The sequence below is a fragment of the Sorex araneus genome, chromosome 1, assembly GCF_027595985.1.
Source record: "Sorex araneus isolate mSorAra2 chromosome 1, mSorAra2.pri, whole genome shotgun sequence".
Lineage (NCBI taxonomy): Eukaryota > Metazoa > Chordata > Mammalia > Eulipotyphla > Soricidae > Sorex > Sorex araneus.
Genome location: NC_073302.1, coordinates 338,162,015 through 338,177,412, shown reverse-complemented (window position 1 = coordinate 338,177,412; position 15,398 = coordinate 338,162,015). Strand labels below are relative to the sequence as shown.

Genomic DNA, 15,398 nt, shown 5'->3' with positions numbered 1-15,398 from the left:
CTCATCACTTCGGGCCCCTCCCTGGCTGTCCCTAGGCCTCTGGAAGACGGCAGTGACGAGCCGCCAGGGGAAACAGGACAAGGCACGAAACCCATTCCCACTTGGGGTGGTACAGCACTGGAAACCTAATTAAGCAGAATTTTTTGGTGGCGAATATCCCCCAATATTTCGAATTGTATATCTTGACTTTTGTCAAAATGAAACATCTGCTAACTGTAAATCATTAAATGAATATTTTTAAGAATAGGAGCTGGAGAGATAGTACAATGGGTCTGTGGCTGACCCTGGTTCAATTCCCAAAAATCCCACATTGTCCCCTGAGTCTGCTAGGAATGATTCCTGATTGCAGAACCAGAAGTCACCACCAAGAACAAACCACTCGAAACAAACAATCCCCCCCTGCAAATAACATACTTAAGAATAAATTTATGTATGGACTTTATGAAAGCTAACATACCATGAAGTACAATTTTGCTTTGTGTGGCTGTGTGTGTGTCTTGTTGTTGTTAAAGTATTTATTGAAACTTATTTAGAAAAATGTGGGGCGGGGGAAGGGAGAAGCACATATTCCAGAGAGAACACAGGCTTCTCCGAAGTGAAAAACAGCGAGCAAAGAAGCATCGAGACAAACGAGTGAAATATGGATTCCAGGGAGAACACAGACTTGAAGAACAAGCCATTTTGTGTTTTTTGGTATTATTTTTTTTCAACAGTTTTGTGTTTACAGAAAAATTAGCATTGTCGGGGCTAGAGCGATAGCACAGCGGGTAGGGCGTTTGCCTTGCATGTGGCCAACCCGGGTTCGAATCCCAGCATCCCATGTGGTCCCCGAGCACTGCCAGGGCTAATTTCTGAGTGCAGAGCCAGGAGTAACCTCTGTGCATCGCCAGGTGTGACCCAAAAAGCAAAAAAAAAAAAGAAAAAAAAAAGAAAAATTAGCATTGTCAAAATGGAAAAATCTGAAAATTGAGAAGGACTTTGAAACAGGCAAACACCCATCTTGATATTAAAGTCCCAGAAGCTAAAGAGATAGAAGCTATGAATCTTAGCAGAGATTTCACTGATGCAAAATATGGTAGTTCTAAGTTTTCTTAGATTTTCTCTTTGGTTATGTTGTTATCTTTTGTTATAGATTTTCACTTTCAACATTTGTTTAAAATATAGGTTATATATTCATACATATGTTATGTACATAATTAATGCCATTATTAAATAGCATCTTTGGGCTGGAGCGATAGCACAGCAGGTAGGGCATTTGCCTTGCACGTGGCCGACCTGGGTTCGATTCCTCTGTCCCTCTCGGAGAGCCTGGCAAGCTACCGAGAGTATCCCACCCTCATGGCAGAGCCTGGCAAGCTACCCGTAGTGTATTCGATATGCTAAAAACAGTAACAAATCTCACAGTGGAGATGTTACTGGTGCCCGCTCGAGCAAATCAATGAGCAATGGGATGACAGTGATACAGTGATTAAATAAAATCTTTAAGGCCACGTAGGCAATTTTATGTTTGAGAAAGGGCCGACTGCTAGATTTTCTATCAGAACCATTTTTAGATCATCTGAGAACAGGACAACTTGATAAAAACATTAATTAGGGATTTTAGGGAATAATTAGGAAATCATTCATTTAAATTTTTTTTCTCATTGAAGCAACATAGGTTCCAGGCATTTGGAATTGTAAACAACACCTATTTTATGTTCACTGCTAAAAATCGATTCCATTCTTCTTCATGCAAATGACACCCTTCAAATAATGTGTTTCTCACTTTGCTTCTGACAACCACTATTTTGTTCTTACAGTCTGAGTTGAAACATTCTTTTTCTTAAAAACACTTGTAAAATAAAGGTAATGATAGAAATCATCTCGTTAATGTGGCCATGTGAAGATGAAATAGTTTGTAGATGTGCTTTGTTAAGTGAAGTGACATTAAGGTGGTATTTGTCAAGAAAATTTGTTTGGGCATCAGCATGAATAAGATTTGGAGATCCTGGAGCAAGAGAATACAGTTGAGAATCTGTACTTGAGCTTCTCGATAACGTCAGAGGGTGGAATAGTGGGAATGGAGAGAAAGAGAGAGACTTGAAAGCTGAACAGAAGAAAATGACACATTTAGTGACTGGGGAAGGAAGAAGTGCACAGGTTCAGCCTGCATCAGCTGCCAGCACAGAGAACTGTTAGGAAGAGAACCAACTAGAGGGTGAGAGGAAAGTAACCCTTGTGTTTAAGGCACACGTGGAGAAAACTGAGTTGAGGAAAGAGTTGAAAGAGCTGACATACTGAGTTTAAGGCTTTGGAATTGTTTTGTTGACCAGCAGTTGGAGTCTAGGAACCTGCATCTGTCAGGAGAAGTTCCGGATCCCAGGCCTTTGATCCCGTCACTGACACCAGCACTGGAAGAGGCAGTTAAAGAAGCTGGAATATAGTGAACAGGAGAATGACACATCTCAAAGTCCATCCTGGCGGACAGTGGTGCTGGTGTGTGTGTCGGATGAAAGTATTAGGAAGCCAAGCTCCTCTAACTTCAAACTGACTTCTCATTAAGGCAAAGATCATATGCTTATTTTGAACTAGAGAGTGGGAAAATAACCTTGGGCATCCCACCATTTCTCAAGTTAGCTTCAGAAGCCAGAGCTACAGACTGGAGAGAAGAGATGTGTTTGGTACCAGAGCAACAATTAAAGTCACTGTCTGGGTCACCTAAGGCTGGAAGTAGCTGGTTACTGTTTATTCTCTCATGCTAGGGCAAGGGATGTGGAATGTGGAGCTGGGGAATTCTCCTCTCCATTCCCAACTGCTCTTTCTAGGCAATTACTTCTTTGCTGAGAATCTGTGTCTGGTCTTGGCTTGTGATGGTTTTAGCCCATGGGCAGCCATGTGGGCTCATGTTCTAGCTGCGGGATTCCCACGAGTGCTCTCTCCCTTCTCCCTCTGGTGTCAACTAACCTACTGTGTCTTGCTGTCTGTGTGTATCTGGAGAAATACAGGAAGGTAAGGAGCCACCTGCATCTCTCCTTCCTCCTTTCTGCTCTCTGAATCCCTGTGCTTTTGGAGCTCGAGTCCCAAGAGCCAGTTGGACTAGTTTCTGCCCCTCCCAGCTTGGGCAACTCTAGAGGGCCTCATTTGGTGTAACCTTGTTGGTCCTGCTCTTGCATTTTCCTCTCATTGATAATCAGCCTTTAGATAATGAACAAGTCTTGTACATTTGAGGGATCATCTTCTGGAAAGTAGTGTGATGTAAAGTACATGGAACTTCACAATCAGGAAGTTTGAGTTCTGGTACTGTCTGAACTTCCTGAGTGACCTTGGACAAGTTGCTTCACGTTCTTGGTCCTTAGTTTCTCCATCTGTAAAATGGGATTGTTTGGGTTGAAAAAAATATGTGCTGAAGTACCTAGCTGCTAGCCTGATGTGTAACAGATCATCTTGTCTTTCTTCCTTTCTCAAGCTATGATTTTCCAGATTGATATTCAGTATTAACTCAGCTGTTTTCTTGTGTATTTGTTTTTGGAGCCACAACTGGCAGTGCTCAAGATTTTACTTGGCTCTGTGCTCAGGGATCACTCCTGGCAGTGCTGGGGAACCGTATCTGGTCCTTGAGATCGAACTGGGGCTGGCTGCATGCAAGGCAAGCACTCTGCCATCTATAGCATCTCTTTGGCCCCTTCATGCAGCTTCTTTAGTAAAGCCCTGAGCTGAGCTTTAGACGACATTCATGGTAAAAGACAAGTAGAAAACCTCCTGGTGCTAATATACTCATGAATTTATTAATCTGTGCCTGGCTCTCCCAGTCATTTCTGGGTTCCTTGTTCCTCTCACTGAAATATTGGAAATGACACATGGAAACATTCTTTATTTCAAGAAGGAAAAAGTTGCTTCTCCTTAAAGAGCTTGAACAAAGTCCTGGAGTTGAGGCTGGAGTTGCCTGTTCTTTTCATCAGGACCTGCCCTCTGCCCTCCTTTATTCCAGGCAATTTATAATTTCTAGAAACGGAGTGGTTTCTCTTGACTTGCATACTTCCTCGCACGATCACTGCCAGCTCGGTTTTCCTTTCCCTCTCGTCCGCTGCCTGCTCTTCTCTTCCTCTCCCTGTCTCCTGCTGGGTGAGCAGTGGGCTGCTCCCTCTCTTACCCCTGCTGTATCCCCTGCACTCTCACATGAGGCAGCAGCCAGTCCTCTGGGGGGATCTGAACCCGGTGGTATGGCTATCCATTAGCCTTAAAAACATGTAAGTGCTGGGCTCCTTGAAACTGGGGATGAACATGGGTTTCTCTGGAAAATCTCCCCAGGAGATTCCCGTGAACATTTTGACACCAGCCCGTTTCTCTGTGTCTGCTCAGGGGCTCTTAGATGCTTCACATCCTCCCTAGCCTGTTTTTCAGCCCTTTGCCCCCATCTTTGCCCCCCTTTAGTTGGGACCCAGACCTTTGTTTCCTGTTCCTCCGCCTCATTCCTGTCCCACAGCACCCCTGTCCTAGGTCGTGGGAACTGCAAACCCAAGTGATGCCCAAGTTGGAAACATGAGCAGATCTTCCAAAGAAACACTCTGTGCCACTAGCCGACAAGGGCCAGGCTGACCTTCTGCTATGTCCTAGAATAGTCGACTTCTGTGCGCTCATTTGGGAATTTCACTAGCAGGGATAGTGAGTTTTCATTTAACAACTGATTTCACAGTGTAGAACAGGGTTTCTTTTTTTCTTTCTTTTTTTTTTGCTTTTTGAGTCACACCTGGCGATGCACAGGGGTTACTCCTGGCAGTGCTCAGGGGACTATATGGGATGCTGGGAGTCGAACTCAGGTTGGCCGTGTGCAAGGCAAATGCCCTACCTGCTGTACTATCACTCCAGTCCCCTAGAACTGGGTTTCTTAAACGTTTTCCACTTGTCTCCCCCTTTCCCCAACAAGCAATGCAGCACAGGTGAGCATTTCCAGAAAAACCATGGACTCATTACACCTTTCATTTGAATTAATTTTTGGTCATTGCATGTTCAGAAATATTTGTTGGGGTTGGAGAGATAAGTACAGGGGTAAGGCATTTGCTTTGCAAGCGACTAACTCCCAGTTCAATCCCCTTGACTGTACCTGAGCATCACCAGAAGTGATTCCTGAGCACAGAGCCCCTTATCATCCACTTAAAAAAACAAAGCACATAAATTTTATCATTGCCAGAGTTTTTTGGCACCATAATACTTACTTATGCATTCATTTACACAACCCCATCCATGTGAGTTATGGCCCATAGTTTAAGAAGTTAGTATATACAGGTAATGCTTATAATGTTTAAAATGTTACAAGATGAGACTTTAACTCAGAAAATTATACTTCCAATACAAAGGCCAGTGCCAGAATTTGTCAACATTACACCAGCTATTGTCAAATTTGGACCTATTTAGGAATTACACGGTGGTAGGGTGGACTTAAGCGTACTGCTCTGACTACAGTCTTCTTAATTCTTACTCAGACCTTTGAATGTGGGCTTTTAAAAATGAGCTTCGTAAGCAGTGGCACAGCACAGGCCTAGACAAATGTGTGTGGCCCTGGTTTGATCCCTCCTGCCCTAAACAAAACAAAGCAAAGCATAACAAAATGCCAAAGGCCTCTCCAGGAGCTCTGCACTGTAGGTCTCTGGTGGAAAAGCATTGGTGCGTGTGTGTGGGAGAGATGGGTGGCCACAATGGGCCGCAGTGCTGTAGAAAGTTCAGGAAGCTGAGGCCCAGAACAGCCTTTTTTTTTTTTTTTTTTTTTGAGGCAATGGTGCTTGCATGGGTCCTGACATTGCCTGCCCCAGGTACTGTTTGTTGACATTCTGTCCTTGCCATCTGACTGTGAGGCCTCAGCTCACGCATGCTGACACCTTCTTCCTTGACACCAGGAAGTGTCGCCTGGGTTGCCACCCTTGCTGTCATCATCCATCTCCTGGGTCAAGTCATTGGGGGTGACACTGAAATGTCACTTTCTGTGAAGCCTCAGTGATTGTGGGGCTTCTGTTACTCATCTCCTTTGGGTGGGAAGGATGGCGGTGTGTGTGTGTGTGTGTGTGTGTGTGTGTGTGTGTGTGTGTGTGTGTGTGTGTGTAAGAGAAGCTGCATTTTCAGACATTTGCCATTATTTTCCTTGCTTCTCATAGTGGAGAGGACATGTGAGCCTCAGAACAGACCATGGGTGGGCGGAGGGTGAAGACGCCTCCCTAACGCCCCTACAGAGTAATTTGGCGTGAGAGTCATTGCTCTATCTTTCTCTCAGCGGCCAGAGAAGTGTAAGGCATGGCCAAAGACTGAGGGTGGAGCACGGTTCCTTGGAAGGTGGAGGGGACGCAGGAGCTGCAATCCACAATCCGACCCATTCCTACTTGTCATCACGTGCAGATGAGTGTCCGAATGGCTCCCCAAACCCCACCCCATCAGTCCTTCATGGGAGGGGTCGGGAGGCCTTTGGCCTGTGGTTTGGGAGAGGGTGAGTGAGTGGAGCGAGACCACGCTGGAGACTGGGCCTCTGCATCTTGTCATTAGCGTTGTGGGTGGGAATCAGAACCACCGTGCACTGGACGCACTCCTACATTTCCCATAATTCTTACCACAAGCCTGTGAAGGAGGTCTGATTACCCTTTTTATAGGTCAAGAAATGTGCCCGCATGTGGGGCCATAATGCCACAGTCAGAATTCCCACAGCTCAAGAGCTTTAAGTTACACCGTGTTCCTTCTGGTCTGCTGGGGTTGCTGCTAGGAACCCTGAGCATCAGTGGAAGCTTTGCTCCTGTCCACGTGATTCAGGATTGCACGTTTATTCATGAAACTCTCCTCAGCTGTGAGTGCAGGGGCAGGGACCTGGGCTCAGGAGCCCCTGCAGCCATGGCCACACCCACCCGCTTCCGGTCCTTCTAGGCAGTGCCAGCTGTGTGCTGGCCTTCTGGGGACCTGGATCCCTTAGGGACTCTGGCTCAAGGGCCACACGCCTGTCTCTCCTTACCCAGTAGAGGTTCCCTAAAAATCTAAACAGAATGCAGTCACGGTGCGGTTGAATAAAATGTGAGATTTCCTTTTGTCTTGCCGGCTGACATGCTGTCCAGGCTGAGGAAGAGCTTCCACACTTAGGGGCTGTGGAAGCCACAGCCGTGGCCTCACCAGCAAGCATCGGAAGCATCTAGGAGGCCGAGGCCATGCTGGTGACAGGCATCACCAGAGTCCACTTTGACAAATGTCACCTCACTTACTTTGGCAGGGTGGACACGAGGTGTTCTAATTGAGACAGCAGTCAGAGCTTCCGCCCAACTGCCAGTTTGGTGAAATGTGGACGTTGCCTAGTGGGCAAGCCTGGGTCAGTGCTGCCCAAACCAAGACCGGAGCTGCTGCTGTCATTGTTTCATTTCATTTAGTCAACAGGAAATTACAAAGTTACTCATGACTGGGTTTCAGGCATACAATGTTTCTTTAAAAAAAATCGCCCCTCCCACTTTATATTTAAACACTGTCATTTACAAAGTTGTTCATGATGATTTGCTACAGGCATGACTTGATCTTTTCGTATGGCCAAGTAATATTTCACTGTGTAATCGTACTGTAGTTTCTTTACCCAGTCATCTATTCTTGAGCACTTGGATTTGCTTGGTTCTTTTTTTTTTTCCAGACTTTTGCCTATTGTGGCTAGTGCTGCAATGAATATGTGGGTGCAAATGTCTTTTTTCCATTTTGCTTCTGGGCCCATGCACTATATTCCTCGAAGTGGAGTTGCTCAGTCAAATGGAAGCTCAGTGCTTAGGTCTCTTAAGAATGCCCATTATTGTTTTTCAGAAGGGCTGGACCAGTTGGCATACCTACCCTCAGTGAATAAGTCCCATTCTCCTCACATCCATGCTAGCACTGGTTGTTCTTGTTCCTTTTGATGTGTGCCAGTCACTGTGGTGTGAGATAATATCTCATTGTTTTGATTTGCATCTCCCTGATGTTTGCGATGCATTTTTTCATGTGCCTTTTGACCATTTGTATTTCTTCTTTGAGGAAGTTTCTGTTCATCTTTTTTCCCCATTTTTTGATGGGGTTGGATTTTTTCCTTGTAAAGTTCTACCCATCGCCTTATATATCTTGGATCTTGACCTCTGATTTGATGAGTGTGGGCTAAATGATTTCTCCCATTCTGTGGGTTATCTTTGTATTCTGTTGTGTGTTCATCATTTCCTTTGAGCTGCAGAAGCTTCTTAGTCTAATGTAATCCCGTTGATTTATCTTTGCTTCCATTTGCTTGGTCAATGGTGTTTCATCTATGAAGATGCCTTTAATTTCAATGTCATGGAGAGTTTTGCTTACCTTATGGATTTATGTCTGATACCAAGATCTTTAATCCATTTTGATTTGTGATAATGTTAGAAAGAAGTCTGAGTTCAGTTTTTTGCATGTAGCTGTCCAGTTTTCCCAGAACCACTTGTTGAAGAGGATTTGCTTGCTTCACTTCATATTTTTTGCTCCTTTATCAAAGATTAACTGATCATATATCTGAGGGGCCTGTCTCAGGAGATTGAATTCTATTTCACTGCTCTGAGGGTGTGTCTTTTTTTTGAAGTAAAAAAGCTTTATTATTTTTTTAAAAAAATTTTTATTGAATCACCATGTGGAAAGTTACAAAGTTCTCAGGTTTATGTCTCAGTTATACAATATTCAAACACCCATCCCTTCACCAGTGCCCATATTCCGCCACCAAAAATCCCAGTGTACCCCCTGCCCCCACACCCCACCCCCAACTGTATAACTGATGAATTTCACTTCATTTTCTCTTTACCTTGATTACATTCCATATTTTAACACCAAACTCACTATTGTTGTTGGAGTTTCCCCCCAAGAAAGACAACCCTACTACCAAGGAAGCATTTGATAATTAGTTTTCCATTGCTGAGAATGAAGAGATATGTAGCCCCACTGCTCCAAGTACATAACTCTTTTTTTTCCTTTTTCCTTTTCCTTTTTTTTCCCCCTCATCCCCCTTCCCGTGCCTCATAGTATGGTGGACGCCACGCCTCGTTTCTCCCTGAAAATGGGAAACAACTGGGAAAGAGGGATATTTCCTCTTCTTGGGCAGCATGGGGCTGTTGCTTAGTTTACAGTCCAGAGAAGTGGCAGCTACTTTAATAACCTTCAATATTTCAACAAAAACTCATTGTTATTATTTGGAGATTCCCCCCCAAGTCAGACCTGTTAAAAAGGAGCCGTTTCACATTGCTGACAATTATAGATGTTAAGTCGCACGGACATGGCAGCGTCCGTGCGGTTTTGGATTTCTGTATAAAGTCCAAGGAAAATTCTGCCAGAAATTGCATAGCCCAGCTCACAATCCCAGTGCATTGCTATTAGAAGCTGCGCTGGATGCCCGAATGTGTTAGGTCTTTGGAATCAAAGTCTTTAGGCACGGAGGGTCCATTTCACTCTCAGCAGCTCCGAATTTATCTGGGCCGAGGGCGTGAGGGTGTGTCTTTTCTGGTACCATGCTCTTTTACTTACTGCCACTTTGTAGGACAGTTTGAAATTGGGGAAAGTGATGCCTCCCATAATCTTTTCCCCGAAAATTGGTTCAGCTGTTCTGCAGGAGTTGGGTGGGGCGGGGCAGAAGGGGGTTGGTCATTGTCCTTTATGAATTCCAAGAGTGTTTGATCTGTTTCTTTGAAACATTTTACATGGGTATCTTTATAGAGACTGTGCCTCTGGGGAATGTTGCCATTCTGATATTAATCCTCCCAATCCATGAACAGGGGATTGTGTTTCTATTTCCTCGTGCCCTCTTTTATTTCTTGAAGTAGTGTTTTATTTTTCTAAGTAGTAATTTTCTCTGTCTAGGCCTTTTACTGCTGTCACTGGTGTGTTGCAGCCTGGGTCCTGCAGAGTCTGGGGAGGCACCTTCCAGAGTGACATAAGCACTGCGAAACCCAAGTTCTTTTATAAAATTTAAAAGCTGTTTTTCATTTCAGTTTTTAAATGTTAGGCAGCATGATTCACAATACTGTTAATGTGAGGTTTTGTGCATACAGCCTTCTAACATCCCCCCACCCCCTCTGCCAGTGTCTGTGCCCGTCTGTGCGGCCTCTCCGGCCCAAGAAGCCAGGTTGTGTGACCAGCTCTCAGGTGCTGTTGTCTTTGTAAAGCCAAATTTTTCAGCAGAAGAACTGTGTCCTGGGAGCTTGAAGCCACATAATGAATGAAAATTAATCTGTATTGGAACTATGAATCTGATTATTTGGGGCAGCATTTCGATCTGATCTGTCACCACACTTACAGAAGAACATAGCTATCCTTTTTTGACTTCTCGTTTCAACTTTCTTGGACTCTGAGAATCCTTTTAAAATCTTTTTCTTTTCCTCCCTCCTTCCCTTCCTTTCTCCCTCTCTTCCCCCTTCCTCCCTCCTTCCCCTCCCTCTGTCCTTCCTTCCTTCCTTCCTTCCTTCCTTCCTTCCTTCCTTCCTTCCTTCCTTCCTTCCTTCCTTCCTTCCTTCCTTCCTTCCTTCCTTCCTTCCTTCCTTCCTTCCTTCTTTCCTTCCTTCCTCCCTTTCTTCTTTCTTTGCTCCTAAATGAGAGAATCGATTACCCAGCAACATTTGTTCCCAGGCACCTGTTGACAGCTGCGCCCAGCTCAGGGCTCTGTCCGTGTCCCTCTTCCTGTGGCCCTGTCTGTGGTCCTGTCTTGGTCCCTCTCCATTTGCAACTCTTTTCAGGGCCTGGAGGGCCCGACTTGCCACAGTTCTGGGGTCTCAGCAGAAGGCCTGGCAGGATGCCATTTCTCTGCCATCACCCATACTCCTGGTGGTGCAGCTGATCCCTGTGTCACCTGGAGGGAATGTTCCACACCGCAGATGCAGCTCGTTCGTAGGTAGACTGGGTTCTCTTCTAGGGAGCAGGTTCTTCTGCATGGCCAGCTGACAGTGCTCACCCTTTCAGGAATTTTTAGCTCTCCCAAACTTTTTTTTTGTAATTTTATTTTATTGATTCACTGTGAGATATAGTTACAAACTTTCATGTCTGAGTTACAATCACACAATGACCAAACACCCATCCCTCCACCAGTGCACATTCCCCACCACCCACAACCCCAGTATACCCCACCTTTCCCACCATCCCCCTGCCTCCATGGCAGACAGTATTCCCCATACTCTCTCTACTTTTGGGCATTATGGTGTGCAATGCAGATACTGAGAGGTCATCATGTTTGGTCCTTTATCTACTTTCGGCACACAACTCCCATCCCTACTGATTCCTCCAACCATCATTTTTTTAGTGATCCCTTCTCTATTCCAGCTGCCTTCTCCCCGCCCACTCATGAGGCAGGCTTCCAGCTATGGAGCAATCATTCTGACCCTTATATGTACTGTCCTTGGGTGTCAGTCTCATGTTATGTTATTTTATACTCCACAAATGAGTGCAGTCCTTATATGTCTGTCCCTCTCTTTCTGACCCATTTCACTTAGCATGATACTCTCTGTGTCTATCCACTTAAAAGCACATTTCATGACTTCATCTCTTGTAACAGCTGTATAGTATTCCATTGTGTAGATGTACCAAGTTTCTTTAACCAGTCGTCTGTTCTCGGGTATTTGAGCTTTCCCAAACTTTCGAGAAAGGTTACCAAGCTCTGACAAGCTCCAATTCATTCACATCTCTTTTTGGGGGGATGGAGTGGAGTGGGGGAAAAGCATCTCCCAAACAGTACTTGGAGGCCTGGGGCCATACCCTGAGGTTCTTGTTCAACTGGGCCAGAGGGTTCAATGACCGGGGCTGCAGTGCTGCCTTGTAGGGCCTGGCATTCCCTGGGTCATTCCTGCTGGGGGTCTCTGGCTATAAACCTGCACTGCCAGAAACCAAACAATCCCTGTGACTTTTAAAAAACTTATTTTATTTATTATTTGCTTTTTTTTAATCACACCTGGTAATGACGCTCAGGGGTTCCTTCTGGCTCTGCACTCAGGAATTACTCCTGGTGGTCCTCGGGGACCATATGGGATGCTGGGGATAGAACCCAGGTGGACCATGTGCAAGGCAAATGCCCTCCCCGTGGTACTACTGCTTCGGCACTAAAGATTTTTTTTTTAATTGAATCACTGTGAGGTAGACCCTTACAAAGCTGTTCATGATTGGATTTCAGTCATACAGTATTCCAATACCCATCCTCCACCAGTGTACATTTCCCACACCAGTGTCCCCAGTTTCCCTCCTGTCACACCCCACCCCACCCCCATCCTGCCTCTGTGGCAGGCACTTCTCTCTTTCCCTTTCTCCTCCTCCTCCTCCTCCTCCTCCTCCTCCTCCTCCTCCTCCTCCTCCTCCTCCTCCTCCTCCTTTTCCTCCTCCTCTCCCCTCTTCACTTTTGGGCATTGTAGTTTGCAATACAGATACCAAAAGGTCCCCATGTTGTTTCATTTTTTTTTTTCTTATTTGAGTCACATCCAGAGATGCTCAGGGGTTACTCCTGGCTCTGCACTCAGGAATTACTCCTGGTGGTGCTCAGGGACCATATGGGATGCTGGGGATTGAACCCAGCCTTATGCAAGGCAAAGGTCCCTCTCAAGATTCAGGTTGATTTATTGCTTTGAGATGACCTTAGGCAATGAGGACTAGGAGATGGATGGGGTAGTGTGGGTTATTCTTTCAGACTACCAGGAACCATGATGGCTTCTGGGTGGCGGCGGGGGGTGTGGGGGGTGTTGAGAAGTGGAATTTGCAAGTTATGCATTAGGTTCTCCACAGCTGAGATTTTGAATCCCAGCCACTTCTTTAGTCTTTCACTAGTAATTCTAACTCCTCTTCCAATGTATAGGCTCATTCCACATGTGAACTAATCCTTGCATATCAACTGGGTGCCTGACAGTTCCACTCTGTCTGCAGACAAACCAAGCCCCGTGGCTAATGGCTCAGTCCCACAGATTATTCCTTAGTTAGTAGGCTTGCAAGCTGCCCGCTTCCCACCACTTGGATATTGATGGGAGTTTACCAATGACTCACATCCCCTTGGGTTTAGTAATTTGTTAGCACTACTCACAGAACTCAGAGAAGCATTTTACTTACTAGATTTCTGATTCATTAGAAAAGGATTAAATACAGAACTGCCTGGTGAAGAGATACACAGAGCAAGGATCCAAACAAAAGAGTTTCTGTACACCAACATCTCTTTCCCCTCCCCCCCCTCCCGGGCATTCCTCTCCTCTCCCCCACCTCCCCTCCTGTCCCCTCCTCTTTTTTCCTTTTCTTTCTTTGTTTTGTTTTATTTTGTTTTCTTGGGCCACAGCTGGTGGTTCTCAGGGCTTTCTCCTTGCTCTGTGCTCAGGGATCATTCCCGGCAGGTTCTGGGGCCCGTATGTGGTGCTAGGGATCGAACCCAGGTTGACCACATGCAAGCCAAGTGCCTCACTTGCTCCATCTCTTTCTTAACCCACCTATTTGGGTTTTTGTGGAGGTTTATTTCAGACATGCTTGATGAACCCTTTGGCCTTTAGTGAATGAACTCATTTCTGCTTCCTCTCTCCCTCCCTTATACTCCTGACCTTTAAATCACATGATTGGTTCCTCTGGTGACCAGAGAGCCCATCCTTAGGTGTCTTAGGGATATTCCAAACATCTCCTGATTAATGTCACAGAAATTACCTTGCTCTATCACATCACTGAGGATGTGCCAAGCTTCTAGAACCCTGTGCCAGGAACAGGGTGGAAGGCCAAATGTTCACTTATTATTATAAATGATATTATAGAGAGGCCATGATGACTCTCCCTGTGTCTGCGTTGCGCAACTTCCAAAAGAGGAAAATCAGAGAGACAGAGAAGCTATACTTAGGCAGATTATTCTGCCAGACAAGTACCTGTGCTTTTCTCGCCGTTTTATTGGAATATTTACTTGGTGTTTTATAGTTCATGTTTCAGACATCATTTCATTTGTTTTTCGTACTCTGGGTCACACCCGGCAGTGCTCAGGGCTTGCTCTGGCTCTGTACTCCGGGATCACTACAGCAGTGCTCGGGAACCGTGTGGGGTGCTGGGGACTGAATCTGGCTGGACAGTGCCAGTCCATGATTCAGTCACTCTGGATCAGGCACCACTTCCATCTGGTACTCACAACAGTGCTTATGAAATAGACATAACAGCTAGATAGTTTTTTATTTCCTTGTTGTGTGAAATTGTACACAGCTGTGAGATTTATGTGAAAAGAATTTATTATGAAAAGAATCATAAGTGGCATCAAATAGGAGATGAAAGACAGGCAGGACAGAAAAATATAATAGATCACACTAGTTGGGGTCACTGTCATAACAGGGATGAGTCCAAGTGTTCCTTCTGAGGGATGCAACACACCCTGGAATACTCAGAGATCACTTCCGGGGCTCCCACATGTAAAACAATGCAATCCAGCCTTTAGAGCCTCAGCTCTTATATTTAAAAAAGAATTTCAGTAAAGAGTTGTGACTTACAAAGTTCTTGAAAGTTTTTTTTTTAGACATCGCACAGCGGGTGGATGTTTGCCTTGCACGCAGCGGACCCAGGTTTGATTCCTCTGCCCCTCTCGGAGAGCCTGGCAAGCTACCGAGAGTATCTTACCCACACAGCAGAGCCTGGCAAGCTCCCTGTGGCATATTCGATATGCAAAAAACAGTAACAACAAGTCTCACACAATGGAGACATTACTGGTGCCTGCTCGAGCAAATCGATGAGCAGCAGGATGACAGTGACAGTGACTACTTCAACACCATTCCCCACTGGTGTCAACCTGCCCCCTCCAGCCTGCCCACCTGCCCCCTTGCCAGGCACTTTATAGAGTTCGAGGGCTGCAGTTTAGATCTCACATTGCCAGGGGTGCTGGGTTTGTGTTTTGGATCTCTAGTGATGCCACTCTCCCATGCCACCAGGAGAAGCAAAGCCCTAACCCCTGTGCCCCCATTGATACCCTTTCTCATCTTCTTTCCCTTTCTGTCCTTTCTCCTCCCTAAACTCTGGGGTCAAGGGTGATCCAGGCATTTCCCTTTTCCTACATTTTCTCATCCACTTGTTCTATATACCACAGATAAGTGAGATCATCCCATGTTTCTATTTTTTTTCGGTTACTTCACTTGACATGATAACAAATTGCATGATTTCATTGCTCTTTGCAGCTGCATAGTATTCCATTGCTTATATCTACTACATCTTTATAATCCATTCTTCTGTCATTGGACACCTAGGTTGGTTCCATATCTTAGTTATTTTACTAAATGCAGCAATGAAGAATGGTATCACATGTCCCTCAGTTCTGAGTTTATGAACTCACCCATATAGTTTTGTTGTGGAGTAAGGTCGGCCCTATTATTTCCCTACTTTTACACAACGGAAAAACTAAGGTCGGATGCTGAAGGGATTCACTAAAGCTGCTGAAGTTGCACTCCCCAGCTTTAACCCCTGTTGTGCTG

At 45.3% G+C, this 15,398-nt stretch overlaps 1 protein-coding gene across 3 annotated transcripts in view; it reads left to right on the top strand.

Annotated features, from left to right (window-relative positions):
• The window catches only part of PLEKHA2 (pleckstrin homology domain containing A2), a 78,294-nt gene that overhangs the window by 26,686 nt on the left and 36,210 nt on the right, over positions 1–15,398 (top strand). The gene's annotated exons all lie outside the window — the stretch shown is intronic.